Source organism: Stylophora pistillata, chromosome 1, assembly GCF_964205215.1.
Source record: "Stylophora pistillata chromosome 1, jaStyPist1.2, whole genome shotgun sequence".
NCBI lineage: Eukaryota > Metazoa > Cnidaria > Anthozoa > Scleractinia > Pocilloporidae > Stylophora > Stylophora pistillata.
The window spans coordinates 51580945-51608870 of record NC_142519.1 but is presented as its reverse complement, the minus strand read 5'-3'; the positions used below and the strand labels follow the sequence as shown (position 1 = coordinate 51608870).

The 27926-nt window shown below is 38.6% G+C and overlaps 1 pseudogene; it reads right to left on the bottom strand.

The window, feature by feature from the left end:
• Window positions 1-82: 82 nt before the first annotated feature.
• LOC148742997 (uncharacterized) lies at window positions 83-27702 on the bottom strand (annotated as a pseudogene).
• Window positions 27703-27926: the final 224 nt, after the last annotated feature.

Below are 27926 nucleotides of genomic sequence, written 5' to 3'. Positions count from 1 at the left end.
AGTGTAAATGCCTGTCAACAAAAAATTAAAATAAAAAAGGTTGTTATCACTTGTCATTTTTTTCTTTGAATTGAATTGAATCTTTATTAAGGCATAAGATAAATAATCACATAAGCTATGTTACAACATTAAAAGAAGCTATATATATAAATTACAGAGAAAGTCAAGATAAAAATTATAAGACTAGATTATATTTAAAAATTAAGCGGTTGACAAACGTGTTTTTGAACCTATCAGTGTTTATTTTAGGATGGTGACTTGTCTCTTTCCTCAGATTGTACTTGGTTGATTTCTTTTTTGGCATTATGGCTCTTAAAGGGTGTATTGTATTATTAAAACATTCTTGAAGATACGTGTGTCTTGTTGATCTAACAATTCATAGACATTAACGTGGTCGGATGTGTGCTTGCGCTTATTACATCGATCTAAGAAGCATTGGATTGTTGTTAATTCGGAATTTACAGCGCCAAATACGGACAGCCCGCATAATATATTTGATAGAGCCAGATTTAGAAACAGATGGTCTACTTCGGCCTGATGGTACCCTTCTTTCCTTAAAGATCTTAAAATGAACAGGCACTTGTTTGCTTTGATTAGTTTTTCCCGAATATGTGTTACAAACCTACTATCTTCCTGAAATGTTACCCCTAAAATAGTAAGCTCTTTTGTCTGTGGTATTCCAGACACAATCGGAAACTCTATTGTACAACCTTTCTTGCGGAAAATGATTTCCTTGCACTTAGATGGATTGCTACTCATACCATTACTTCTAGACCACTGGGAAAACTGATTAATCAGTGCGATAGAATTGTCATTATCACCTATCACAGGCGAGATAATGGTTGTATCATCTGCATATTTTACCAGCACGCTCTTATTGTCCAAGTGTATCTCTCAATCACTGAGAAAGACATTGAACAAGTGCGGCCCGCTGACACTTCCTTGGGTGGTACCTTTGTTGACACTTTTCCATTTACCATTAAACCCATTTCTAATGACTCTCTGCTGCCTGTCTTCCAAAAAGCTTAGATACCAGTTAACTATATAAGGATTTAGGGGGAGTTGCTTCAATTTGTGTGAGAGGAGATCGTGTTTCACACTATCAAAAGCCTTGCTGAAATCCATAGCGAATAGGCGTACCGCTTTGCACTCTGGGATATCAAGATATTGATTGACAGTATGTTGGATAGTCAGTAGAGCATTGGTACAGCTCCCTCCCTCTATGTATGCAAACTGTGAGATCCCAGAATGTTCATCGAAGGTCTCCCTTGCGTTTGTTCCTAAGACAGCTTTCTCAAAGCACCTTGCGATGACAAGTGTCACATTTATTCCGCGAAAGTCTGCTATTCCCTTAGGTAGATCAACCTTCAGCAAGGGGTTCAGGTCTGACTTTTTCCAAGAGACAGGCCAGGCGTGTGTTCTAAGAGACAGATTCCAAATCCTGGTGATAACTGGAACGAATAGCTCGGCGTGGTCTTTCCATATAGTGTACGGGATGCCATCTCGTCCGGTTGCTGTTTTCTTTATACGCATAAGAGAATTCAGGACTTGTCGCTCTGAGATTTCTGGGACTTCCTGATCTTCACTAATCTCCAGAGGTGTTGGCTTTATGTAGGCGTGGTCAGTACATAGGTCACCAAAGTAGTCATTTAACGCATTGAGTTCGTGGTGGCCAAGAGATAGAGAAATCACCGGCTTGCGGCGCTGAGATGTTTTGTCCACTTTTTTCCACCAATCCCGAGTTCCAATAGAGGCGATGAAGTCTCTTCTGTTTCCGAAAATCACTTCAGAGATCCTTTTATTCATAACTTTAAGACGGTCTTGATTACTGAGTGATATGCGTGATTTGGCTCGTATCATCGATCGAACGAGCGGAGTCATCCAGCCCGGGTCTCTTGATGACATGCGCACCGTTTTCAGAGGTATGCAGCTATCCAGGTGCCCTAGGATGGTATTTTCGAGCCTACCAACCATTTCATCGACATCAGTTTCCTGTATCACATCATCCCAGTTTTCCTTCGCTAACGCGATATACAGATCACGCTTTCTATGAGCCCTTTGGTCACGCACGTATACTTTACGGCGGATAGGTGGAAGCTTTATACCGGGTGGTAAAATAACTCCCATGTGATCCGTCTTGGAGAGCATGTGAAAGGGATAGCACTTTGAAAAGAGATCCGTGCGGTTCGTGAAACAATTGTCCAAACGAGAATTCCCTCTGGTGGGGAAATTAACCAAAGCATTCCAACCAGACATTTCTTCGAAGCGTTTGATATTCAGTTTGTTGACATCGCCACCACACAACACAACTGTTTGTGGATGTTTGTCTAGTACATTGTCCACGGTATTTACAAGATGACTCATTAGATCGATCTCTGCATAATTAAATTTTGGAGAATTCCCTCTGGTGGGGAAATTAACCAGAGCATTCCAACCAGACATTTCTTCGAAGCGTTTGATATTCAGTTTGTTGACATCGCCACCACCCAACACAACTGTTTGTGGATGTTTGTCTAGTACATTGTCCACGGTATTTACAAGATGATTCATTAGATCGATCTCTGCATAATTAAATTTTGGAGGATGATAAACTCCACATATTACAAATCGATGTCCCTTGGGAAGTCGCAGAGTTATACAAATTAATTCATAAAGACTAGAGCGGTAAACATCCTCTACTGCAAGATTGTTCCTGATGTATATAACAATCCCACCCTTATTGCGCATATCTCTGCCATTCCAACTTCTGTCTCTACGAAAGATGGAATAGTTCTCAATATTACAATCGCATCCGGTTGTGCCGGTTTGAGGTGTGTTTCTGATACGACACAAACATCAATATCTTTAGATCGTAAGTCAGCCTCAAGTCCAGCCACCGCACGCACTCTGTTCTTAGTTTTTGAGAGACTGCAGACATTGATGAACATACACTTGGGAACGGCAGACTCCGAGCAACCGGTAGATGATTTAGTAGGCTCTCGAGGAATAGGTGTAAGATATCTGTTCTTAGCGGGATCTTGGATGCGATAAGGTCTAGCAAACCGCTGAGTTTTAACAACTTCAATTGGTCGACATCTGTCGCAGTGTTGCGATGCAGAGATATTTTTAGTAATTTTCCCCAATCTTCGTAATCCCGGACCTCTGTATTTCAGAATTCCCAGGGATTTAAGGGTATCGAAAACATGAGGCGCAGGTCGGCCCGCAGAACGTCTCAGCGAAAGCAGCCTGTCACGATTGTGAGAGCAATGGATTCTGACTGACCCAATTGCAGGTTGACAAGCAAAGTCCGAGGAGTTGGAGCTCTGTTTTCGTTTACCGTGGTCATTATCCACTTCTTCAGGTCCAGGATGTGGATGGACATCCATATTAACAGTAATGTCGAGCACAACAAACTTCTCAGGGTCGGCCAGGAAAACCATGCCTCGACTGTCCCATTTCACTATAGCCCTTCTTACCCGGAGATTTCGAGACCGGGATACTCTCAGCTCAAATCTAGCCATCCAGCTAATGCATCTTAATGCACAGATCGCACCTTCTTTTAGGGTGCGATCTGTGTTAAGACCCAGTTTTTTATAACCTGGTAAAGTTTAAGAGTCCATAATATACTGTCATTGCCTGAGGTAAATAGTGCAAGAAGCCGAGAACTAACGTAGCTTTTTTATTATTTTAGATCAAATTGTGTTATTGATACGGCTCTTCTTCTGTATTGGCTTTTTAGGTTCTCTGCTCGAAAGAACAATGGCTAATTCTTTGTTTACTGCTTCCATTTTTTTAAACTTCCCCAGACCCCCTTTTGCTCGACCTCGCTATGAACAACAAAGCCTATTTTAGTATAAGTTTGGCTAGTAGCGTAAAGCCAGTCACTTAGAAGGAACATGAATATTTTACTTACAGCTTAGTCAGCTTCCTGTTGTTATTGAAGACTTCAGCTGGTAGCTCTGCTATCTCATTGTCCTTTAAGTACCTGCAAAAAGAAGGTTACCCTGAATTTACGGTCTGTACCAAGTTGATATTTTGAATTTAGTTTCAGAGTCAGTTTGTGGTTAAAATACTGAGTGTCGAAGGGTAACATTGAACAGAAACCCACTGGTGCTTATGAGGTAGCAATTTTTTTAAGGACATAATCGTTGCCAAAACTATATTGACTCTTGCCGTACGTTTACATTCAATTTTGCCAATCGTAACGGTTTTTACTAGCCTTTCTGATGTATGATACCAGAACAAGATGTTGGGAACCAATTTTCGTATCGCCAGGTTTTTACTCGCCTCACTTTGTATTGTCATCAATGTTCTGTGTGTCATAAAGGTACTAAAGGGCTGTGATATGTCATAAAGAGGTAAAGGGAAGAGCAGGTGTCTGGGTTTTGTCTATCTGTGCATTGGGAAAGGGGATCTCCAGCGGTTAGCACTAGATCAAACACTCTCACTAGAAAAGGGCTGGAGAACTTTAGCTGAAGCTATTCGAACTGTACTCCATTTGGAAAGCAAGTAGCTTTTTACTTCTGTTCGTTGTCAAAATGAGAGATTTTCATAAACAACTCGTGGCTGTGCACTTTTTTGGTTATTTATCATCTCACATTCGAATTGCTCTCGCAAAATAATTGTGAACTAGCTCTTGGATCATTTTGGTACTATCATTGAACACTCCAAAAGGTAGTCCCCTTTAATATGTGTTAAGAATCCAATTACGAAAAAAAAAGGCTAGAGTCCAAACTCCACAGAAACATTTATGTAACAAACATGTGTTAAAACAACCACAACATTTGGATCAAATAAAACTTGAAAAGCTTCTTAGGATTCCAAACTGAGGGATAACAAATTACCTCGAAGGAAAACTCAAAAACGGAAACAACTCCATAAAAACAAAACAGCAAAGGATACCCGAAAAAAATTGTCCAGGTCAATTTTCAAAGTCAAGGTTAAATTTCTTTGACCTGATTGGCTAATTTTTAAACTCACGCGCGCTGCGCGTGAATACAGAAAGAATACGAATGGGGGAGAGGATGAGGAAAATTGTAATTTGAAATTTATAAAAAAGGCAGTTGGCGGGCAAAATGAAAAAAAAAAAAATTACCGAGGTAATCTTTTAAGTCTTGAATTTTTGACTTACAGATTTATCGACTTGAAGTTCTTTTGAAACATAGTGGGATTATCAACGATTGAAATCACATTTCTATTAAAACATCCTACCTATCCTAAACAATCCATCCAATATTAACTCATGAATGTGTTACTTACAGTTCACTCAACTCGGAGTTGTTATTGAAGACTTCAGCTGGTAGCTCCTTGATTTGGTTTCCATTTAGGTTCCTACGAATTGGACAAAACCGAACCTGAGGTCGCTCCTTAACGAATAATCATAATTCTTAGACCAAGTCTATGTTATTTATCCTTTTGATCATTTTTTTAAACTGGGTTAGATAAAATAAACTGGGCATAGGTTTAAAAAACCTTTTCAAAAGTGTTGTGAAGTCCCCTAATGCTATTGCTTAGCTTTTCCCTCTGATGAAAAGGGGAAGTTGCGTTTTTCCTTCTTAGGATGGCTTATCCTCTACTCTGCCAAAGATGTCTTACTGTGCTGTTCTTGAAACTTCGGAAAATACCTGTGTGCTTGTGGTACATTTAGAAAGGTATGTTCTAGTGAACTTGATCTCGAGTACTTGACATTGAAAAAATGCCAAATAACTGTCAGCGGTTAATACCACTAAAACAGATAACCCGAGTTACATAACATCATGCAGTTGATGGCTTTGTTAAATATCAAGCAGTACATTTTGCAACCGGAGAGTAGAGCAAATCATTTCTTACCATGTTCGCCACGAATAAAAAGGTCCATTGTAGCTAGACGAAATCTGCGCTCGAATTTTGCAAAAAAGACAATTTGCGGGCATAACAAAATAATAACCGAACTAACATTAAAGTCTTCAATCAACTTACAGTTTTATCAAGTTGTTATGGAAGACTCCGGGTGGTAGTTCTGCTATCTGATTGTCATATAGGTACCTATGTAAAGGATACGCCAAGACTTTAAGGTTTGACCTAACTTTTTAAACCAATCGGAGAGCCATTAGAGGCACTATTTAAACTTCAAGCATTACAGTTCGCCTTGAGAATGGTAAGTTCCCCAGCCTTTCAAGCCTGATTATTGTTTTAGAGATCTATACTTAAATAGTAAAGTCGAGAGAGTGCCAAGAATGTAAGGTTTGATCTACGTTTTCAAAACCAATCAGAGTCAACCTGTGATGAAATTACAAGGTGCTCTAGGCTAGTCATGGAACTAGTCATGGAACTAGTCATGTTTAAGTCATACGCTCGGCTACTCCCTTTTAATCGCATATTATCGCTTTCCAAGATCCCTGAGCTTAAATGCCCTTAGAGCAAGAAATCAAAGAAAGAGCTTAATAACAAAGTTAATGAGAGTACAAGGTAAATAACAAGATTTTAAGATCATTTTCTAAACAATCATCAAGTGTTAACTTATGAATGTTACCTACAATTCAGTCAACTCGGAGTTGTTGTTGAAGACTCCAGCTTGTAGCCTCTTGATTTGATTTCCATTTAATTTCCTAATAAATGGACAAAAGTGAACCTAAAATCGCTCGTTAATGGGTAATCACGATTCCTAGAGTAAGTCTACGTTATTTGTACGTTTGACCACTTTTTTTGTTGCTTAAATTGGCTTATATAAACTAAACTGCAATGGGTTTAAAATACCATAAAAAAATTGTTGTGAAGTCACATTATGTTTTTGCTTAGTTTTTCTCTCTGGAGAAAAGGGGTAGTTGCGCTTTTCCTCCTTAGGATGGCCTATCTTCTACTCCGCCAATAATGTCTGACGTAGCATCTCTTGAAACTTCGGAAAATGTCTGTACACTTATACATTTGGATCCGGTTATGTTCTAGTGTACTTAATCTCGAGTAGTAACATTGAAAAAATACCGAGTAACTTTAAGCGGTTGATACCACTAACAATGGAAACAACTGAATCAAAGATCGCTCCTTAATGAGTAATCATAATTCCTGGAGTGAGTCTATGCTATTTGTCCTTTGGAACATGTGTTTGTTTACATGGGTTTAGATAAACTAAACAGTGAATGGGTTTAAAAAACCATTTAAAAAGTGTTGTGAAGCTCCTTAATGAACAAAATGTAGCAAATTGGTAAATTCATAAGATTTTTAATACACCTAGAATATTTAACAGAAAAACGTTGATGGGCTTAAAGAATAAATTTTCTTTTCTCAGACTTCTTTTCCGCAATTGCTAAATTTTTAGTTCAGCTGCAAGTATCATAGCTTAGTAGCACCCTATTAGTATCTTTGAGAAACGGGTTCGTATCCCATCCAGACCTAATTTTTTTTTCAGGCTTATTCTCTTCAACTCAAGTCAAATTGCAGCTCACATACAAGGACCATGATTTCTTTGATTTTTAATCCGCAGGTCAAAATAAATTTATTTCATTGCAAATTCACAGCTTAATGTCGTGCAGAAATGATAAACCTTCGTTTCTCTCAATAAAATATTTCTAGATGATTTATTGAACGCACTCAATTAAATATTTATTTTATCTGTCTTTCACTTCATTAACACATGTACATTTTGCTAGCCAATGTAATGAAAGGTATTTTCGTTTTAATTACAGGCAGTTGCACTTTGGATTGACCTCTTCGATTGCAATTTTGAGAAGCGGAAGAAGCAGCAATGGGTAAGTCTACCCGGTTTTGAACTCTAAAAGTTACCACAAGGAAGTTTTGTGTTTGAACCTTTAAGGCCTAAAAGTACACAGTACAAAGATAAGTGGGTTGTTCATGTTTTTGAAATTGAAATGCTGCACATGACAAAAAAATTCCTTTTTACTAGAGCTGGATAGTGTGTTCAAAGATTATGATTTTCACCGAGTGCAAAGTTTTGAGGAAAGGTTGGAAGGCCTGAACACCTTTTCCCAAAGCTTCTGGCTAACAAAGTTCGTCTGAACAAGCGAACAAACACTTGTTCAAGTACTGCATTCTTTGGCAAATTGATTCCAACTAAGCTTGCTCATCTGCGTTACTTACTGGGGGATATCGACATTAGAAATGGTGAGTGACTGAAAAATTCAACATTATACTAGTTTTTGAATAACTGGAAACGGACGGCAATTTCATTGTTCTCTCTCTGGAAAACTCAAGAAAAGCACGATGTACATCGCATGTTATCCATCACCGGGAAAATACCAATGAATAGCCTGTTTTCCTGAATGTTTTTCTTAAGCTTTCCCGTGCGCGTGAACGCTGCATTTCCCAAGCATCTTCCCACAGAATAGCTAACAGTAAATGCCATGAAAACACGTTGTTTCTGATTGTTTTCCTGCTCCACGAAAACGCTGTATAGCTTGTTTTCCTGAAAGTTTTACTATAGCTTTCCCGAGCGCACGAAAACTGGATTTCAGTTTCCAAGCGTTTTACCGCAGAAGTACCAACGTTGAATGCCATGAAAGCACAATGTTTGTTGAGAATGAGAGCGATCTTCGCAGTAACGAAACACTACTTAAGCGGTAGTAAAAACGAGACCTGAATTAAATTCAGGCCTGTACGGGACTCGAATCCATGATCTCTGGGATACCGGTGCAGTGCTCTACCAACTGAGCTCACAAGCCAAGTGGGAGCTGGTCATTATGTTGGTTTGTAATAAACCCGTCAATTGATGAATCAACATTTGCGAATATATGAAAGTCATATATTTGAACTGCGGTTAGAGAACGATTATGAGAGCGATCTTCGTGGTAACGAACGCCTCTTATTAAGCAGTAGTGAAAATAAGAGCTGTAAAACAATTCAGGCCTGTACAGGATACGAACACATGACCTTTACGATACTGGTGCAGTGCTGTACCAACTGGGCTAACAAGCCAACTTAAGTAGTGTTCGTTACTGCGAAGTACTCGTTCTTTAAATAAATGCCTTTCACCTATTCACAAACGCTGATGATGTTTGTTGATTGTTTTCCTGCTCCACTGGAGAACGTTAGTGTATAGCTTGTTTTCCTGAACATCTTTCTATAGTTTTCCTGAGCACATGGACGCTGCACTTGCCAAGCTTTTTCTCACACAATAACTTATGGTGAATGCAATGAAAACATGATGTTTGTCGATTGTTTTCCGGCTCCATGAAAACGTGGGGTCATCCTCGTAGTAAAAACCTGACAAAGTTTTCTTTGTATCATGAGGTATTGTTTTGCTGTACGTTATTGTTTCTAATGTTTTCTTGTCTTTGTTTTACGTAATTCGTGAGCTGTACAGGATTTAACACCGAGGATGAACCAAAACGCGAGTGTATAGCTTGTTTTCCTGAACGTTTTTCTACAGTTTTCCTAAGCGTACGAACACTGCATTTGCCAAGCATTTTCTCACAGAATTACTAACGACCCTGATTAGGGCATGAAGACGTGTTCTTTGTCAATTGAGCACTGCATTTTCCAACTGTTTTCACACAGAGTTACTAATGATGAAGGGCATCATTTGCAATTCTGTTTACAAAGATCTGGAAATGGGAAGAAATTCCCACAAATTGGAGCAGAGGAGTGATAATCAAGATCCCAAAGAAAGGGTCTCTAAGTGATTGTAACAACTGGGTTGGAATTACCCTTTTGTCTCTGCCGAGTAAAATCTTTTGCAAGGTCATTATACAGCGCATCACCCAAGCTGTTGATGACATCCTGCGGAACGAGCAATCTGGATTTCGCAAGGGGCGTGGATGTACGGATCACAAGTTTACACTGCGGAACATACTTGAACAATGTACTGAGTCGAACAGGGAGTTGTATGTAAATCTCATCGACTATGAGAAAGCGTTTGACAGCATTCATAGGGACAGTCTTTGGCAGATTCTGAGAGCATATGGCATTCCACAACGTATTGTTAATATCATGAAATGCTTCTACTCAAATTTCACGTGTTGCATCGGTCAGGGGGATCTAAGTTTTGAAGTCAAAACGGTGTACGGCAGGGATATGTCATGTCGTCAATGCTATTCAATAATGCTATCGACTGGGTCCTTTGTCGAACAATGGAAGAGCAGCGAAGAGACATAAGATGGACCCCTTTTACTACGCTCGAAGACCTCGACCTCGCAGACGATTAGCTTGAAGAAGACACAGGTCATGTGTGTTAATTGTTCTTCCCCAGCAAAGATCAGGGTAAGATGACAGGACATTCTATACACCAACAAGTTCACATACCTCGGAAGTGTACTCTGCCAAGATGGAGGTACTAGTGTAGATATACAAAGCAGATTGAACAAAGCAAGATATGCCTTTATAAGCTTAAGATCAGTGTGGAGGTCAGCAAGCTACAGCACAAAGACGAAGCTTAGAATTTATCAGAGCTACGTGTTTTCAGCTCTCCTTTACGGCTCGGAATGGTGGCGAATGACAGAACAAGATCTCTCAAGATTAGCATCCTTCCACACAGCTAGCCTCAGGAAGATTCTGAAAATCTTCTGGCCTCAGAAAGTATCAAACGACCAGCTACTGAGGCAAACCAAGTAGGAGGATATTCATACACTTTTCACCAGGAGAAGATGGAAGTGGATCGCACATGTGATGAGGAAGGCCACTAGCAACATAGCCAGAATTGCAAGCGCTGGACACCGGAGGGCAAACGAAGCAGCGGGCGCCCAAAACCAACTTGGCGCAGGACTGTAGAGAAGGGACTAAGGTAGCTCAATTACAGCTGGAGCACCATTAAAAAACTGGCTTAAGATAGGCAGGGTTGGAAGGATTTCGTTGCTGCCCTATCTGCCCCACAGGCATGATGGGCAGTAAATAAATAGTAAGTGAAGGGCAAGAAAACACGATGTTCGTCCATTGTTTTCTTACCTCACGGAAACGCTAATGAATAGTTCGTTTTGCGAAACGTTTTTCTGCTGTTTTCAAACGCGTCCAAACAAGGCATCTTTTAAGTGTTTTATCTGGGAAATGATAACAATCAACGACCTAATAAAAGAAAATGTTCGTCGATCTTATCTTTATTTCCTGCTCTTAATGCTTTTCTATGAAAACGCCAGTGGATATCTTGTCTAGTATCTAGACAATTGACCCCAATTAGGTCACTCGAGGTAAGTCAGTCATTTGAGCCGTTTGGATCATTTGAGGAAATTGAGCTTAAATATTGGGTCATTTTGGTGGATTAAGTCATTTCAGGCGGTTGGGTCACTCGCACGACGGGTCGAACAGCGACTAACAGAGCGGCGGTAAACGCGGGAAAATGCATCCCTTGCACGAAATCAACGTGGCAAAAAACACCGGAAAATGAATGCTTTCTGGTTAATTCCAGTGAATATAACGTTGGAATACGTAAAATGGCTTTGAATGGCAGAATATATGGTATTTTCCATAGTTTAACGGATCAGCAATACACGTAAACGGCAAAACGCCGGAAAATGCGTTTCAATGAGTTTACTCGAATTCACTATCGCGGAAAAATGTTGGAAAATACAAGCTTTTGACCAGAAAACTCATTTGAACATTCGTTCTCCGGGTGAAAAATAGTTGCGAAGAGAGGAAAACACAATATTTTCTATGCGTTACACAAACAGCAAACCCAGGAAAACGTTACGATTTCCCGTATTTACACACATAACCTTACATAAGGTGAACGCTAGTTTGTTTCCCACGTGAGTTTCTGCAAGTGCATTGATTGCAGGTGAAAAGTCCATATGTCTTATCTGTATCTAGCGCTTGCTGTATAGGTCGTTAAGACCCTGTTGTTGTTTTTTTGTTTGAATTTTAGATCAAACTGTGTCATTAATGCGTTTCTTCCTCTGTATTGGTTCTTTGGTCCTCTGTTAGACGGAACAATGGCTAATTCTTTGTTTACTGCTTCCATTTTTTAACTACCCCAGACCCCCTTTTGCTTGCTATTAATAACAAAGTCTATTTTAGTACAAATTTGGCAAATGGCGTGCAGCAAATCACTTAGCGGGAACATGAATATTTTACTTACAGTTCAGTCAACCTCTTGTTGTTATTGAAGACTCCAGCTGGTAGCTCTGCTATCTCATTGTCCTGTAAGTGCCTACAAAAAGATGTTTACCCTGAATTTAAATTACGGTCTGTTTTAAGTTAATATTTTAGCTTCAAAGTCAGTTTGTGGTTAAAATAGTAAGTATCAAAGAACAGAAACCCAATGGTGTTTATAGGGTGGCAATTTTTTAGCGATATAATGTTCCCAAAACTACATTGACTCTTGTTACTCGTCTTCATTCAATCTTGCCAATCGTGCAGGTTTTTACCAGTCTTACTGACGTAACATTAGGATTAAATAAAAATGGAGAGACTTCTTGAATTCCAAAGTGAGGGATAAATTTCCTTGAACGAAAATTCAAAAACAATAACCAACTTCATGAAAACAAAGCAATATAGATGCGTGAGAAAAGTTGTCCACGTCAATTTCCAATGTCAAGGTTAAAGCTCTTTGACCTGATTGACTACACTATTTGGTAAAATCACACGCGCTGCGCGTGAATGCGAAAAAAATACAAAAAGAATACAAATGTCTGGTGGTCCGTAGGGGACATGCCACATTTTTTTTATCGCGCGATGAGAACAAATTATCGCGCGATAAATGGAAATTATTAAGCGATAAATGACAAATTATCGCGCGATAAATAGAGATTATTGCGCGATAAGTAATAAATCATCGCGCGATAAATGGAAATTATCGCGCATTAATCTTTATTATCGTGCGATGAGTTGTTTTGTCTAATTGACTTATTCAAGGCCGGACTTACCAACAGAAACAGGCAAAGTTGTGAAAAATTTAAAGCGTGTAAGGCAAGGTGAGAAAAATATTTTATTTGATCTAATGTCTTTTCTGGGTTATTAAACCCTGATGAGATTTAAAGAGGCCATAACATACTTTCATTACCCAAGTTAAATGGCGACAATTCGCTTCAAGGAAACTTAGTGCGGCTGCTTAGTCCTGTGTTTAAACCAATCAGTGCCGCATTGTTTAGGTAGTCGTCTGTTGAGATTCTTGCCAGAGTTTGTGAGGTAAGACCATTGAACACGTAATGTTATAAACCAGTTCTGTATAACGACTTCAATTTTTGTTTTGATGTGCTTGTCTGACGTTATCTCTGCATCAGCTGCTAACAAATTCGTGTTGTGGAACACTTGATAAATATTATTCACTTACAGCCTCTGTAGTCTGACCAATGTAGCAAATGAGTCACCATGCAGCCTCTTGATGTTGTTTTTGTATAAAAATCTATAAGAATTTCAATTTTTTTCAAATCACAATACTCTGCTCGCGTAAAAAAGTAAGTAAAGTAACCCAAGAGAAAAAATACTTTAGCCACCAAGATAAGTAGAGAATGTCTCATTTGTGTAAATATAGCTAGCTAAATGGATTTTTCACTCTGCAATCACACAATCCTTTCATGAAAAGATTGATAACTTTCAAATAAATTCTCGATATTAAAACTGTGAACTGGGAACATACTGAGTAGGCAAAATAAATCAGACCTGTATCCCGCCTTTTTTCTCCCGTTTTAACATGGATAAAACAGAATGTAGTTTAACTTACCTGATTAAATTTACGTTTTGGAACAAATAGTCAATATTAATCGATAGTTTTTCTTTATAATATTTTTTTTTCAGTTGGGAAAAGACTAGGAAGTGATGGATAAATTGTGGCCTCTTAACCATTTTTTTTTATTTCGCTCGGATAAATAAAACGGCAGATTGGTCTAAAGATTCTAAAAACAAAAAAAGTGCAATGAAGTCCCTAACTGAGCAACAGAACTACATGGTTGGAAAAGCCACGAAATAGAAATTGAAGTCTCAATTTTTTTCGGGAGTCTTCTCCGTCTCGAGAAGATCCTTGGAATTTGAGTGGAAGCCTTCAGAAGTTTAGTTATCAGTTATCATTTATCCCCGGGGGGGAGGGGGAAGGGGGATGGGTGGAGGATTTTGGTTTTGTCCCGGTTAATTCACTTCATCCCCTCATAGGAGACTGAAATATCCTTCAGATCCCCCTCCCCTTAGTGGCAGCAAACTGGCTATCAGTTGTCTATAGTTCCACGGCTGATTTCCCCTCTGTTCCCCTGCAGAAACCATGTTATCCCCTCCGAAATCTTCCACCCCTCTCCTTTAGGCGATAACAAATGGCTGATCCCTTACTTTTTTTTGAGTATGTTAGAAAGATAACAAAAAAACTGTATCTCTTTGATTTCAACATACATAAACAATAGCCTTTTTTAGCGCGAAAATATGCACGGATATAAGTGATATAGCCTGAATTTCAGCTCTCTCCTCGAGTGACTTAGCAAGCGGAGGAGGCGGCTGATATTTAGGCTATGAGTGATGCAAAAATTGTGAGTTTCGAGGAACAGACAATGTTCAGGGGCAAATATACGACCATTTTTTGGGAAAAATGGAGAGTAGTGTGTTTATTATCCTTCAAATATTTTTAAAACGCTCTCTATTGGCGGACAAATTTCCGAGTTTTGTTTTCTTTTTACGCAAAATGGATATGTACTCAGTAATGATTTGGTTATTTACAAAAGGGTTAGCTTGGGGAACATAAATAGGCAGAATAAATCAGACCTGAATCCCGCCTTTAACAGTGCAACAGGACAACAGGGCAACAGGGCTTAACGTCATCTAATTCTGTTTCTAATCCTACTCGTGATTACCAAATTGATTTGGTTAATCACTCACATGATTATGGGCCAAATTAGACTAAATATGGGTCAGTTATCTACTGGCGTCCAGTAGTGTCTATGATTTCCTTTTCTAGCTAAAGTTAAAAACGTTCGACTGCTAAAAGTATGAGAAGTATTTGCGTGTGGTTCTTTAAGCCCAGGGACCTTCGAAAACCATAATATGCCAGTAAAAGAAAGTGGCATAATTTGTAGAGAGTGTGTGAGCAAAACGAGAGCAGGTTTCTCTGTTTTGCAATTACCTATATAAGATTTCTCAGTTATCAACGGATGACCAAATCCGCCTTAGCAGGGCTTTGATTTCTTTTGGAAACACAAAAAGCTTAATTACTACTGATTATATTCTCAGACAAAGTTTTTTAAAATCATCTATAGATGGTTACACGAAAACAACATCAAGAAATTGCATGGAGATTTATTTTCTCCATTGGTCAAGCTGCAATGGTTGTAAGTGAATGACTTCGATTGCCAATTCTATTACACGCAGCTACCTCACCACGCGTAAAAAAATGGCGAAGTTCAAACACACACACAGACACGGATATATATATATATATATATAACTATATATATATATATATATATATATATATATACATATTTAAGAAGAAGGCCGAAACAGTACTGTCTGCAGTTAGTTATATATATATATGGTTTTTAAACGTTTTATTACGAGAGCTTTTCCTCCCATTTCAAGGGATCATCTACTGCATTTTTTTAATAAAAAAAGGAAAATCACAGGAAATCAAAGACACAACCAGATAACAATTCTAATTGTGGTCTTATTTGGCCTTTAAACGTGTCAGTGATTAGTGAAATTAGTAACGATTGAAATCGCATTTCTGGTAAAATACAGAACCCTGATGTAATGGTTAAGGCAAATTTGTCCTCCAGAACAATTTTTTATGGGTATTTTGGTTCATGTTATAACCTTTGACTGGGTGATGATATGAATTGAATAAATTAGATTAACCAAACGTAAATAACGTCCCTTAAGCCAATTTTTTTGAATGCACTGGGACCGATGACAATGCAAATGGGATTCCTATCAAAATTTGGAACCGCGTTGTTGGTAAAAGAGCGCGTTGAGATATAAGATTTGCATCAATTTCCATATTTCAAGCCTCAGTATTAGTCCCCTAAAATTTTGTGTCGTGGAGCACACGAAAGTTTCTTTTTTTCACGTACAGCTCTTACAGCTCCAAAAATCGGATAGATAAATATTACGCAGTTTCTTGATGTTGTTTAAGTGTAACATTCATTGGGGTTTTAAAATCATTCATATTGAGAATAATTCATTGTTACTAGTCATATAAGATATATACGCTTATAGAGACGAAATAGATGCCTTAAGAAGGCGGAAATGGTCACCTGCTATAGTTAAGAAATCTTGTTCAAGTATCCAGTAACTGATAAAAAGAAGTTACTCGCCTCTGTTCAACTCACACGCTCAAACAGTCATGCCACTCTCTTTCAATCGCATAGCATGGTTGTCGAACACCCCTGAGCTCAAACACCCCAGACTCAGCTTTAACAAAAAATGCAGCCTTACAAACTCTTTCTGATGCAAGAAATCAAAGAAGGAGCTCAGTACCGAAGTTAACGAGACTGCGCTGTTAATAAAGATATTTTGAGCTTATATTCTAAACAATTCATCAAATATTAACTTGTGAATGTATTACTTACAGTCTAGTCAACTCGGAGTAGTTCCTGAAGACTCCAGCTGGTAGCTCCTTGATTTTGTTGTCATTTAAGTGCCTAAGAAATGGAAATAAATTAGATTTGATATGTAGCCTTAATAATGACTGAAATCAGATTCGGATAAAAAAAGAACCGCAATTTGAAGATGAAGTTAAATATTTCCTTCTGATCAAGAAGATGTAAACAGTTTATTAGTTATATTCTCCTGGATTGATACTATTACCTTGAACTGGGTCAAATTAAGGGCTAAGAGCAGTGGGATTGATAGCTATGATAATGAGATTCTAGTACAAGTTTGGCAAATGGCGTAAAGCCGGTCACTTAGCGGGAACATGAATGTTTTATTTACAGCTCAGTCAACTTCCTGTTGTTACTGAAGACTCCAGCTGGTAGCTCTGCTATCTCATTGTCCTGTAAGTACCTACAAAAGGAAGTTTACGCTGAATTTACTGTCTGTTTTAAATTAATATTTCAATTTCAGAGTCAGGTTGTGGTTAAAATAATGAGTGTCAAAGGTTAACATAAGACAGAAACCCAAAGGACTTTATAAGGTAGAAATGTTTTAGCGACATAATCGTTCCCAAAACTATACTGACTCTTGCCATGCGTTTATATTAAATCTTGCCAATCGTACCGGTTTTTACCAGTCTTGCTGTCGTGTGGTACCAGAACAAAAAGTTGTAAACCAATTTTCACCAGGGCTAGGTTTTTACTCGCCTTTCTTTGTAGTACCGTCAATGTTGTGTGCGTAAAAAAGATACTAAAGGGCTGTGATAGATCATAAAGGGGTAAAAGGGTAAAGGGAAAAGCATGTGTCTGGGTTTTGTCTATTTGTGTACTGGGAAAGGGGAATTAATAATAATAATAATAACAATAATAATAATAATAATAATAATAACGGTTTATTCACAGTATATCCACATAAATGGTGTAGCTCTTCATCTGTGAAATTAAATTATAATGACTAGATAAATTGTAATAAAAGCTATACATGAAAGTAAATATGACGAATATATTGGTTGGCGGTGGCGTTTGTTTCCATATCTTTAAAAGGAAGACAAAGCGCGCGCCTTTAAGAACGCCTTGCAGAGCCTGCAGTATTCTTTAAAATCTGTGCAATTACTTATATTTGCTGGTAATTCGTTAAAAATCATGGCTGCTGAATGCTGAAAGGAGCCTTGCACAAATGGAACATAATGGAGCAACACTGGAATGGAGATGCCTAACGGGTTTAACGACTTGCAAATTTCAATGGGAGGGCCAGTTATCAGAATACAGTGCTTCAAAAATAGTCTTTAGTAGCGAGTAGTCCCTTAGCTCCAGGATAGGTAGCCAGCCAAGATCCAAAATGGTAGATATACTCTTTATATATTTACAAGTGATGAAAGTAGCCATAGCGAACTGGAGCCTTTGTAGTCTAGCTGAGAGGAACTTTGGTTAGCGATGGATAAAAAACAATGTCACAGTTGCTTGTTTTAGACAGAATTAATGTTTCTACCAAATGTTTCCGTAGTTTAAAATTAGTAAAGTTCCTTATTTTTCTTAAGGTTCTCAGAGTCGCATAACAAGATTTAAGAATAGAACTGATATAAAAATTCCCATTTAAGATTCGAGTCAATGTGTGCTCATAGGAGTTTTGTAACATTTATGCGTTCCAATGGTATACCGGAGATTTCTAATCCCAACTCCAGATTTCCGAGAGAATGTACATGAACCATCTGTGGAGTTGAGATAAGAATGGCCTTGGTTTTCTAAGAATTCAGGGCCAGGTTTGAATCATTTGACCAGGCGCCGAGGCCTGCCAGGGTTGCATTCATGCTTTCCGCTTGAGATGTGATCTGCGGTGTAGAACAGCTGCAATAAAATGTTGTATCGTCGGCATATTGGAAACTTTTGATTGTAGGTGGAAGAATATCTTGAAGATCCGCGACGTAGAGATTGAACAACATCGGTCCAAGGATTGAGCCATGGGGGATTCTAAATTCGGAGAGCACGGGTGACGATTTGCGATCATCAATTTCAACGTAATGTCTCCTGCCGCACAGGTAATTAACCAGCCATTCGTGGACGTATCTTGAAAAACTGAGGTGATGCAACTTAGTTATCACCGTTTTTAAAACAAATGGTTTCAAATGCTAACCGCTGGAATTCCAGCCGTTAGCAATGGATCAAATACTCTTACTGGAAAAGAGCTGGAAAAATTGAGCTGAAGCGATTAGAACTCTACTCCATTTGGAAAGGAAATAGCTTTTTACTCCTATTCGTAGTCAAAATGTGAGATTTTTTATAAACAACTCGGAGGTGTGCAATTTTTTGGTTATTTAACATCTCACATTCGACTTGCTCTCGTAAAATAACTGTCAACTAGCACTTGAATAATATTGGTTCTGTTACTGAACACCCTAAAGGGTATCCCCAGTATCTGCGTAAAAAAATCCATTAATGAAAATAGAGGCTTAAAGTGCCCATAATGTCAAAAAACGTTGTTCGCTCATCTAATTCTACACTTCACCAAATGAACTTCGATGAAGAATTTTTTCGATTAAGATAAAACGAGATTTTTTTAAGAATTTTTACAAAGCTCAAAATTCTATTTTCTTACGGTTGACCCCTGCCGCTGATCACAAGAATAACGTGCTCAAAATGACCACGTGACTGATGTCTGTGACGTAGGTTCAGGAACCTCACTTGACCTTAAAATGCATATAAATACACTGGTCGAGTGCGGGTCGTTTACGATATTGTGAGCTTACGATATTGTGACCACTCTGAAGCAAATTCCCACTTGTTTTCAAGTCAGATAAGTCACAACCCAAAATCACGTGTTCCTGAACCTACATCACGTCTCACTTTAAACCGAGGAAGACTGGTGCGAATGGTTGACCAAAATGGCGGCAAATTTAAATGTCTAAAAAAATTATAAAAAAATTGCGTTTTATCCAAATCGAAAATTTTTTTTCGCAGAAGTTCATTTGGTGAGATGTAGCATTAGATGAGCGAAAAACATTTTTTGACATTATGGGCACTTTAATTTCAAACTCCGCAGAAATATGTGTTGTACACACATGTGTTACATACAGGTGAGTCAACTTGGAGTTCTTAGGGAAGACTCCAAATGGTAGCTCCTTGATTTGGTTTCCATTTAAGTACCTAAGAAATGGACATATTTCAATTTGAGATCTCTCCTAAATAGATAACTATCAATCCGCGATTGTTCCTATGTTATTGTCTTTTTTTTTACCTTTTTATTTTCAGTTGGTTCATAGTAATAGAAAAAGATAACATTTAAAAGTGTTACGAAGTGCCTTAATAAACACAAATATCATAATAGCAATTTAGAAAACTCGTAACATTTTTAACAAAAAGAAAACTTTGTTCGAAACAGAAAATAACCCCAGACTTTTTTTCAGATTTCTGGCAACACAGGGCACGTTGGGAACGAGGCAAACTTTAGAGGGTTGAAGGATGAATTTTCTCTTTTCAGGCTTATTTTCGGCAGTTGCTAATATCTTAGCTCACCTGATAGTAATAAAACTTTATTCAGGACTGACAATGCCCCCGATCAAATGAAATTGACCTAATTATAAATTATTTAACGGATAATTACTGAGGTATATTAGATGATGAGAAATATTGCAGCCAGCTGAGGCCGTAGGCCTCAGCTGGCTGCAATACTTCTCATAATGCCATGTGCCGAAGTAATTATCTATTATAATTATTGATCCCCATGAAATCCTATTGTTCTGTGTCTGTGTTGGATCTTCGATTTTAGTCGCACCTATGTGTGATAATTGTGATACTCATTGCTATTATTCTTTGTTGTGATGAATATATTTTAGATTTTAATTGTGCCGAGGGTTGTTATTGTAGCTCGTTGTTATAGTTGTTCAAAACAGTTCTGATGATGGAATTAATTCGAGCAAGGCGTGTAACACTGCTAATTTGCATACTTTATAAGCCAGAGAATTCAGTCATTTTACTCAGTGCGAACGTGGGTTTAGAAAGAGGATGGATTCGTCGGAAGACAAAGGATTAATTATTACACAGAGCGCTACGGGGAAAATTATACTGTACGAGAGGTTAAAGTAGGAAGTCCGGAAAAATGTGATCAAGAAGGTAGTAATCAGTCAGTAGTTGTTAGCACTAATTCCACTAGAATTGTTATTTCCTATAAATAAACTGATAAATAGAATACTTCTTAATGCAATAGATTGTGCTCCATACTATCAGTCTCCTTGATTTTACTTATTTTCAGTGTATGAAAGTTTTAGTTGACTGAGATGGCACTTCGAAACAAAAAATTAAGTTGCAATGAACGAGAGTTGAACGTAAACGGTAATGTTGTCAATGTGGTAAGCTATCAGTTTTGGTGCGCTTTATACATTAAATTTCCTAAAACAAGCTGCAATATTTTTAATAATTGTAGCCTGCACGCTGCAATATTTTTGATATTGCAGCCTGGACACTGCAATATTTTTAATATTGCAGCATGCTTATTTGGCGCGTTTAATTATATTACCCCTGATAATTTCCCTGCTAACAAAAAGGAGCACCTCCGTTTTCCTCATGCAGTTGTTTTGTCATCTTGAAGACTACAATCGTTCATTTAATGCAGAGAGAGAACAATAGAATTTCATGGGGATCAGTAATTATATGAGTCCCCTCCACGAGAAAGAAGAACCCTCTCAACTGTACCTCGCTTTCAACGTGTGGCTCTGTAGCTCACTGGGTAGAAGGGCTGAATTAGTATGTGGGAGGCATGGGTTCGAGTCCCGTTCAAGCCTGAGTTCATCCAGGCTTAAATACGAATGCGCGCTATAAAAGGAGTCTTAGGTCCCACTGGACCATTTGTCAATCAACCGTCGTGTGATGCAGAACTCTTAGAGTCAAGTCAGCTTGAGCTACAGCTACTCCAAAGCAGTGAACAGCGGGCGCATTCCTCAAAATTGTTTTATGTCTTCATCACAATACAAGAATTTTTGAGAATTGTATTCCCTTCTGTCTTTATTTGTAACGGTAAATTTGAGATCGAAGTAGGTGGTTCGCACGTTACCTCATGCCACCATGCTGGTGGAAGTAAACAATAGATATCTCATTAGCTCTTTTTTTTCGTCTACCAGCATTCGAATTCGACCCGCACACGCTAACGGTGAGTGACAAATGAGCCTAGGTCCTCCCAGGGAAGACTTCCTTATATGGAGGTTTTGCACAGCAACCGTGTTGGATGGCAGGAACAATAGATTATTTTACCCATGGGAAAAAATTATTTCTTATGCAAAATACTTTCATTGTTCCTGCCATCCAACATGGCTGCTGTGCAAAACCCCTATAGCTCGCCTTCGTGTTTAAGATAATGAACAAATATCAAAGCGTTTCTTTCAAGCCGAATAAAAGTTATTCTTCATGTAGTAATTATGAATGACTGATAATTGCTGTGATAGCTCCTCTATCAGGTTGCTCAAGTCTGTTGATGGAGGACATATCCTGGATTTCGGTTAAACATTTTATCCGTATCGTATATTCTTAGTGTTATTTTCTTTTGGAAAACGTAAATTTAAATTTCGCAATAACTTTCCGAAACTTGTTTTGGATCCCGACATCTTTCGCGAGCCAGTCAATGTTTTTGAGTGGTTTGCAAGGCGCTCAAGAAGCTAGCGTTACTCTCGGCTATCGCCTTGCGTGACTCCTCCGCTTCTCAGTTTTGTGCTTAGCAAGCTCTCGCGTGCATCCAAAACTCAATAGTGTGCGCTATGGTGTTCACCATTTGTTAAATTTGATTTTCAATCTGCGGGTTAAAAGAAAATATTTCATTGCGAATCTCAAGTCTGTAGATCGAGGGCATTTCCTGCAGTTAGGTGAAACATTTTATCATTCATGTCTTTTGTTGTCTCATTTTCTACCTGGCCAAAGAAAATGTCCATTTTTGCGACAATTTTTCGTAAAAACGTTTTGGACACCCAATACATTTCGAGAGCCAATCAATGTTTAGAAATTTGTGTGATGTTTACAGCACCATGGCTATTTTTATTTTTGCCACTAGTTGTGATCAGTTGTATAAAGATACTAGTTCCAACTCGTCTTTATAAGCAAGACACTGGCTACATGGTATTGTATAACGGTTTTGTCCGCGCAGGGGTTTGCAATCGCTCTACAGGTTCAAGTCGTGAGATTTTGCGACGGTTCCATTGGCTTTTGTGTGCCACGCAGATATTTAAGAGTCAAAGAGGGGAGGAAGAAGGAGGAATTTACAATTTGTCTATTGTATTATACAAATGAACTGAGATTTCCGTTTGAATGGCTGCGTTTTGAACCCTGCAACGTCCGTTTAAAGGCGTCTCTCTGAACAACAGTGTGAAATATGAACGGATAAATGTATTATTCACAGTACAGTTAACTCGGTGATGTTAGCGAAGACTCCAGGTAGTAGCTCCTTTCTTTGGTTTTTATCCAAGTCACTACGAAGAGGATATATTCTTAATCTAAAGTTTTTTCTGGGGTATTAAGACTAGGCTATTTAAACCCTGATAAAATCAATACTTTTATTATCTAACTAGAAGGTAAATAATGTAAAGTTACTTCCGGGTAACTTAGTAAAGCTTCTGTTAACCAGCAATATTTCAGGTACATAACAATGATTACTTTTTAAGCTTTAACCCTGAAACTTAAGGAACGGCCATTGCATGTTTCATGAGCCCTTGGGCAATTAAAGATTCGAACCAAGAATTTGTAAATACGCGAGCTGAGATATTTTATACGTGTGATTGGGTCTGTATGAGTCGCTTAAAAATGCGTCTTGGAATAAGCAATGAATGTTTTTTACTCACAGTCGAATCAACCTGGTGTTGTAGCTGAAGACTCCACGTGGTAGCTCTGCTATCTGATTCCTACCTAAGTGCCTAATCAAAGAATATACCAAGAGTTATAATAATAATAATAAAGGTCTTTATTAAGAATTATTGTGCAAACAGACTTGCCACAATTAACATGAATAACATGAATAAAATGAATAAGGAAAAAGAAAAGGTATTAATTACTATTGAAAAGACATCTATTAATAAAAACTGATTTAAAACGGCTTGTCTGGACCTTAGGCAAAATATAATTATGCGACCTAGTTCTCAACCGCCGTGTTCTCCGGGGAGGTAAGAGATCGCTCAACGCAGTGTTGGTGGAAGAGATCCTTTGCCATAATTTCTTATCTCTATTACAACGGATATCCAAGATACCGTGTTGCTTTAAGCAGTAACCCAGCTTATAACACCTGGCAAAGAGCTTATCAATTCTACTTGAATATTTACTATAAAAAGCACACCCCCAGACCTCAATAGCATATGTAAAAACCGAAAGAATCAAACTTTGAAAAAGTAAGTCCAAATTCTCAATAGGGTAGCCATAATATTTACATATTCTCAAAATATACAACCTACTGCTAGCCTTACTAAGTAGATAATCAATATGAGTGTCCCAATTAATTGGCACTTGCTCAAAGGTAACACCCAATAGTTTCAGTTTTTCTTTCTTCTCTATGATCTCGAGTGGTTCAGGAGGCGTCTTGGAAGTCTTTCCTCGTGAAAGAAGTTCCCATGTTTTCGTCAAGTTGACTTTCATGCAGTTCTTCTCGGACCATTCAATAAAGGATAGGATTTCCGTTTCGGATTCATCTAAGCCTACATTTGTCTCGATTGGTGAACTAATAGTTACATCATCAGCAAATTTAACTAGAAGATTCTTATTAGCATTAACAGCTTTGATATCGTTAATAAAAATAGAAAATAGGACCGGCTCCAGGACTGTACCTTGAGGAACACCCCCATTTATAGAGACATATTCAGTACTATATTCAGTTATAGGTCTTACCTAAGTTTGTGAACAAATCAGAGTCAACTTGCGTTGAAAATACGTAGAAGGTGCTCTAGGTTAGTCATGCAATAGAAACTCAATCAATAGCGTGTTCTATGCGGGGATGAGATAACTAGTAATGTGATTGTTCACATCACCATATTTTCTGTGATCCTTGTAGCTTGCTTGTATTCTGTCAGTCATCCGTTGAAAGTTTTACTAGTCTTGCTGATAATGAAGTAAGACGATTGAACATGTATTATTTGTCCGTGAACATAAGTTGTTTCTTTAAGTTCAAAGTTTTCTTCGTGCCTCGCTCTCTGTGTATTTTTCAAAACAAGTAATAGACAAATATCGGAGAATTCCTTTCGGCCGAATGGAAGCTATTGCTCATATAATTATGATTAATGGCTGATGATCACTGTCTGCTGAAACACTTCAGGCGTTAGTTCCTCTATCAGGTTATCTCAAGTCTGTAGATTGAGGATGTATGTCCTAGATTTAGGTCGAACGTTTAATCTCATAAGTGTTTTCGTCCTGTATTTTCTATCTACCGTAAATCCTCTATTAAGCCCCCCCTCTCAAATCAGTCCCCCTCTCTAATAAGCCCCCATTTCTAATAAGCCCCCCTTTCTAGAGGAGGAAAGTTAATAAGCCCTCCTCTCCAATAAGCCCCCCCTCTCTAATAAGCCCCCCTTTCTAATAAGCCCCCCTTTCTAGAGGAGGAAAGTTAATAAGCCCCTCTCTCTAGTAAGCCCCCCCCTCTCTAATAAGCCCCCCTTTTCAGAGGAGGAAAGTTGATAAGCCCCCCTCTCTAATAAGCCCCCCTCTCTAATAAGCCCTCCTCTCTAATAAGCCCTCCTCACTAATAAGCCCCCCCCCTCTCTAATAAGCCCCCCTTTTCAGTGTAGGAAGGTTAATAAGCCCCCCTCCCTAATAAGCCCTCCTCTCTAATAAGCCCCCCTCTCTAATAAGCCCCCCTCTCTAATAAGCCCCCCTCTCTAATAAGCCCCTCTCTCTAATAAGCCCCCCTCTCTAATAAGCCCCCTCTCTAATAAGCCCCCCTCTCTAGTAAGCCCCCCTCTCTAATAAGCCCTCCTCTCTAATAACCCCCCCCCTGTGTCTAATAAGCCCCCCTTTTCAGAGTAGGAAGGTTAATAAGCCCCCCTGTCTAATAAGCCCCCCTTTTCAGAGTAGGAAGGTTAATAAATCCCCCTTCTCTAATAAACCCTCCTCTCTAATAAGCCCCCCTCTCTAATAAGCCCCCCTCTCTAATAAGCCCCCCCTCTCTAATAAGCCCCACTTTTCAGAGTAGGAAGGTTAATAAGCCCCCCTCTTTAATAAGCCCCCCTCCCTAATAAGCCCTCCTCTCTAATAAGCCCCCCTCTCTAATAAGCCCCCCTCTCTAATAAGCCCCCCTCTCTAATAAGCCCCCCTCTCTAATAAGCCCCCCTCTCTAATAAGCCCCCCTCTCTAATAAGCCCCCCTCTCTAATAAGCCCCCCTCTCTAATAAGCTCTTCTCTCTAATAAGCCCCCCCTGTCTAATAAGCCCCCCTTTTCAGAGTAGGAAGGTTAATAAACCCCCCTTCTCTAATAAACCCTCCTCTCTAATAAGCCCCGCCTCTGTAATAAGCCCCCCTTTTCAGAGTAGGAAGGTTAATAAGCCCCCCACTCTAATAAACCCCCCCTCCCCCTCTCCCAAACCAAGCATGGTCCATGCCAAAGTCTGTTACCTAGATTGCAAGCGTTTCACCAAGAGGAGGAAGGGTCCGATCCTTTCGAGTACACTATTGTTTCAGAAGAAGAGATGGCTCAAGAAAACGTCGCACACCTTATTTTGGATGAGGATGATGAGGATGAAATCCTTAAAATTGACATTGAATTTTGACCACGAAGTTTTTAACTTTTCGATCTCACTTTTCGGTTTTTTTTAGGTTATCAAATTACGAAATACCGTAGAATTATACTATCATAAATTTTAAGGCTCTTGATATAAATTATTTAAATGTAAGAGATAAAAAATGTAAATATAAGAGGAGTTTTTCAGAGATTTTCGTTTGTAAGTTGTGTACGACAAATCAGTACAAATAACCATTCTCATAAAAATTGCCGAGGAACATGAGACCGAAAGCACATTTTTATAGAATAAGAGATTTGTTTTTGTTACTTTTAGGCCTCCACAAGTGAATTAAATACTTTTGACAGTGACTTTAAATGTACAACGCGTAAGTCTACTCTGTCTCATAGCACGGTATTTTTGCTACAGGTGATGCGTTTCGCTAAATTAAATAGGCCCCCCCTCTCTTTTAAGCCCTCCATCTCTATTAAGTCCCCCTCTCAAAAGTGATTGCAAAAAATTAAACACCCCCCCTCAGGGGCTTAATAGAGGATTTACGGTAGTTAGGGAAAGTTTTGGATTTTGCGATAAAATGTTTTGACACCAGACACTCTACGAGAGCTATTCAATGTTTAGCAATTAATGTGATGGTTTACAGCACCCTTATTACTTTCATTCGTGGTTGTGAGCAGCAGTACCAGTCCTACTAGCTGGAACCCGTCATCCTAAGGCAAGACAACGGCCAAATACTATTCTAGTAATAATAATAATAATAAAAGTCTTTATTGAGCACTCTAAACAACAAACGTGTTTAGTTACAATGATATGAACTCATCAAGTATAAAACTAATTAACTAACTAAATTACTAACTGACTAACTAATAAGAGAACAAAGATCTATTAACAAAAGTCCTCTTGAAACGTTCAGTTCTGACAAGCGGGAGAATATAATTATGGCGCCTCTTACGTAGCGTAACCATTTGTCGCTCTGGTGGCAAAAGGTCATCTAAAGCTGTTGTAAAATCGCTTTCGGTGGTCTTGGCCCACAACTTCTTATCTTTTAGAGTAATAATATTTTCAATCGAACAAAGCTCTTTACAGTAACCAAGCTTAAAAGCTCTCTTGAACAGCCTGTCTATGCGAATCAGATACTTATGATAATACGCCTAGCCCCATACTTCTACAGCATATGTAAATATAGGTAGAATAAGACTGATAAAAAGAAGATGAAGATGATCCAGCGGCAGTCCATAGAATTTTCAAACACGTAAGATGTACAGACGACTACTGGCTTTCGATATAATATTATCAAAATGTACATCCCAGTTACACGGATCAGATTAAAGAGTGACACCCAACAACTTCAGACATGGTTTACGCTCTATAGAAACCAGAGGAGCAGGTAAAGCCTAAGTGGAATTACCTCCAAGAAGCATCTCCCGCGTTTTCTTAAAGTTTAGTTGCATACGGTTAGCAGATGTCCATGCGGCGATCGATCGGACCTCCTCAGCTGCTGAATTGCCGTTGTTAGCCCGCGGTTTTACTGGAATACTTAATGTTAAATCATCAGCATATTTCATAAGCAAATTCTGATTTGGTAGAATGGCCTCAACATCGTTGACCATAATAGAAAATAGTGGAGGGCCTAAAACTGTCCCCTGAGGAACACCCCTATTGATATTGAAATAATCCGTAACAATGGCGTCAACAACAACTCTTTGTTTTGTGTTCTGTAAAAAACCAATAATCCAATTGGTCACGTATGGATTTCTGTCAAGTGTTTTTAACTTAGAGCAGAGGATATCATGAGGGACCGAATCAAAAGCTTTGCTGAAATCAAAAGAGAAAA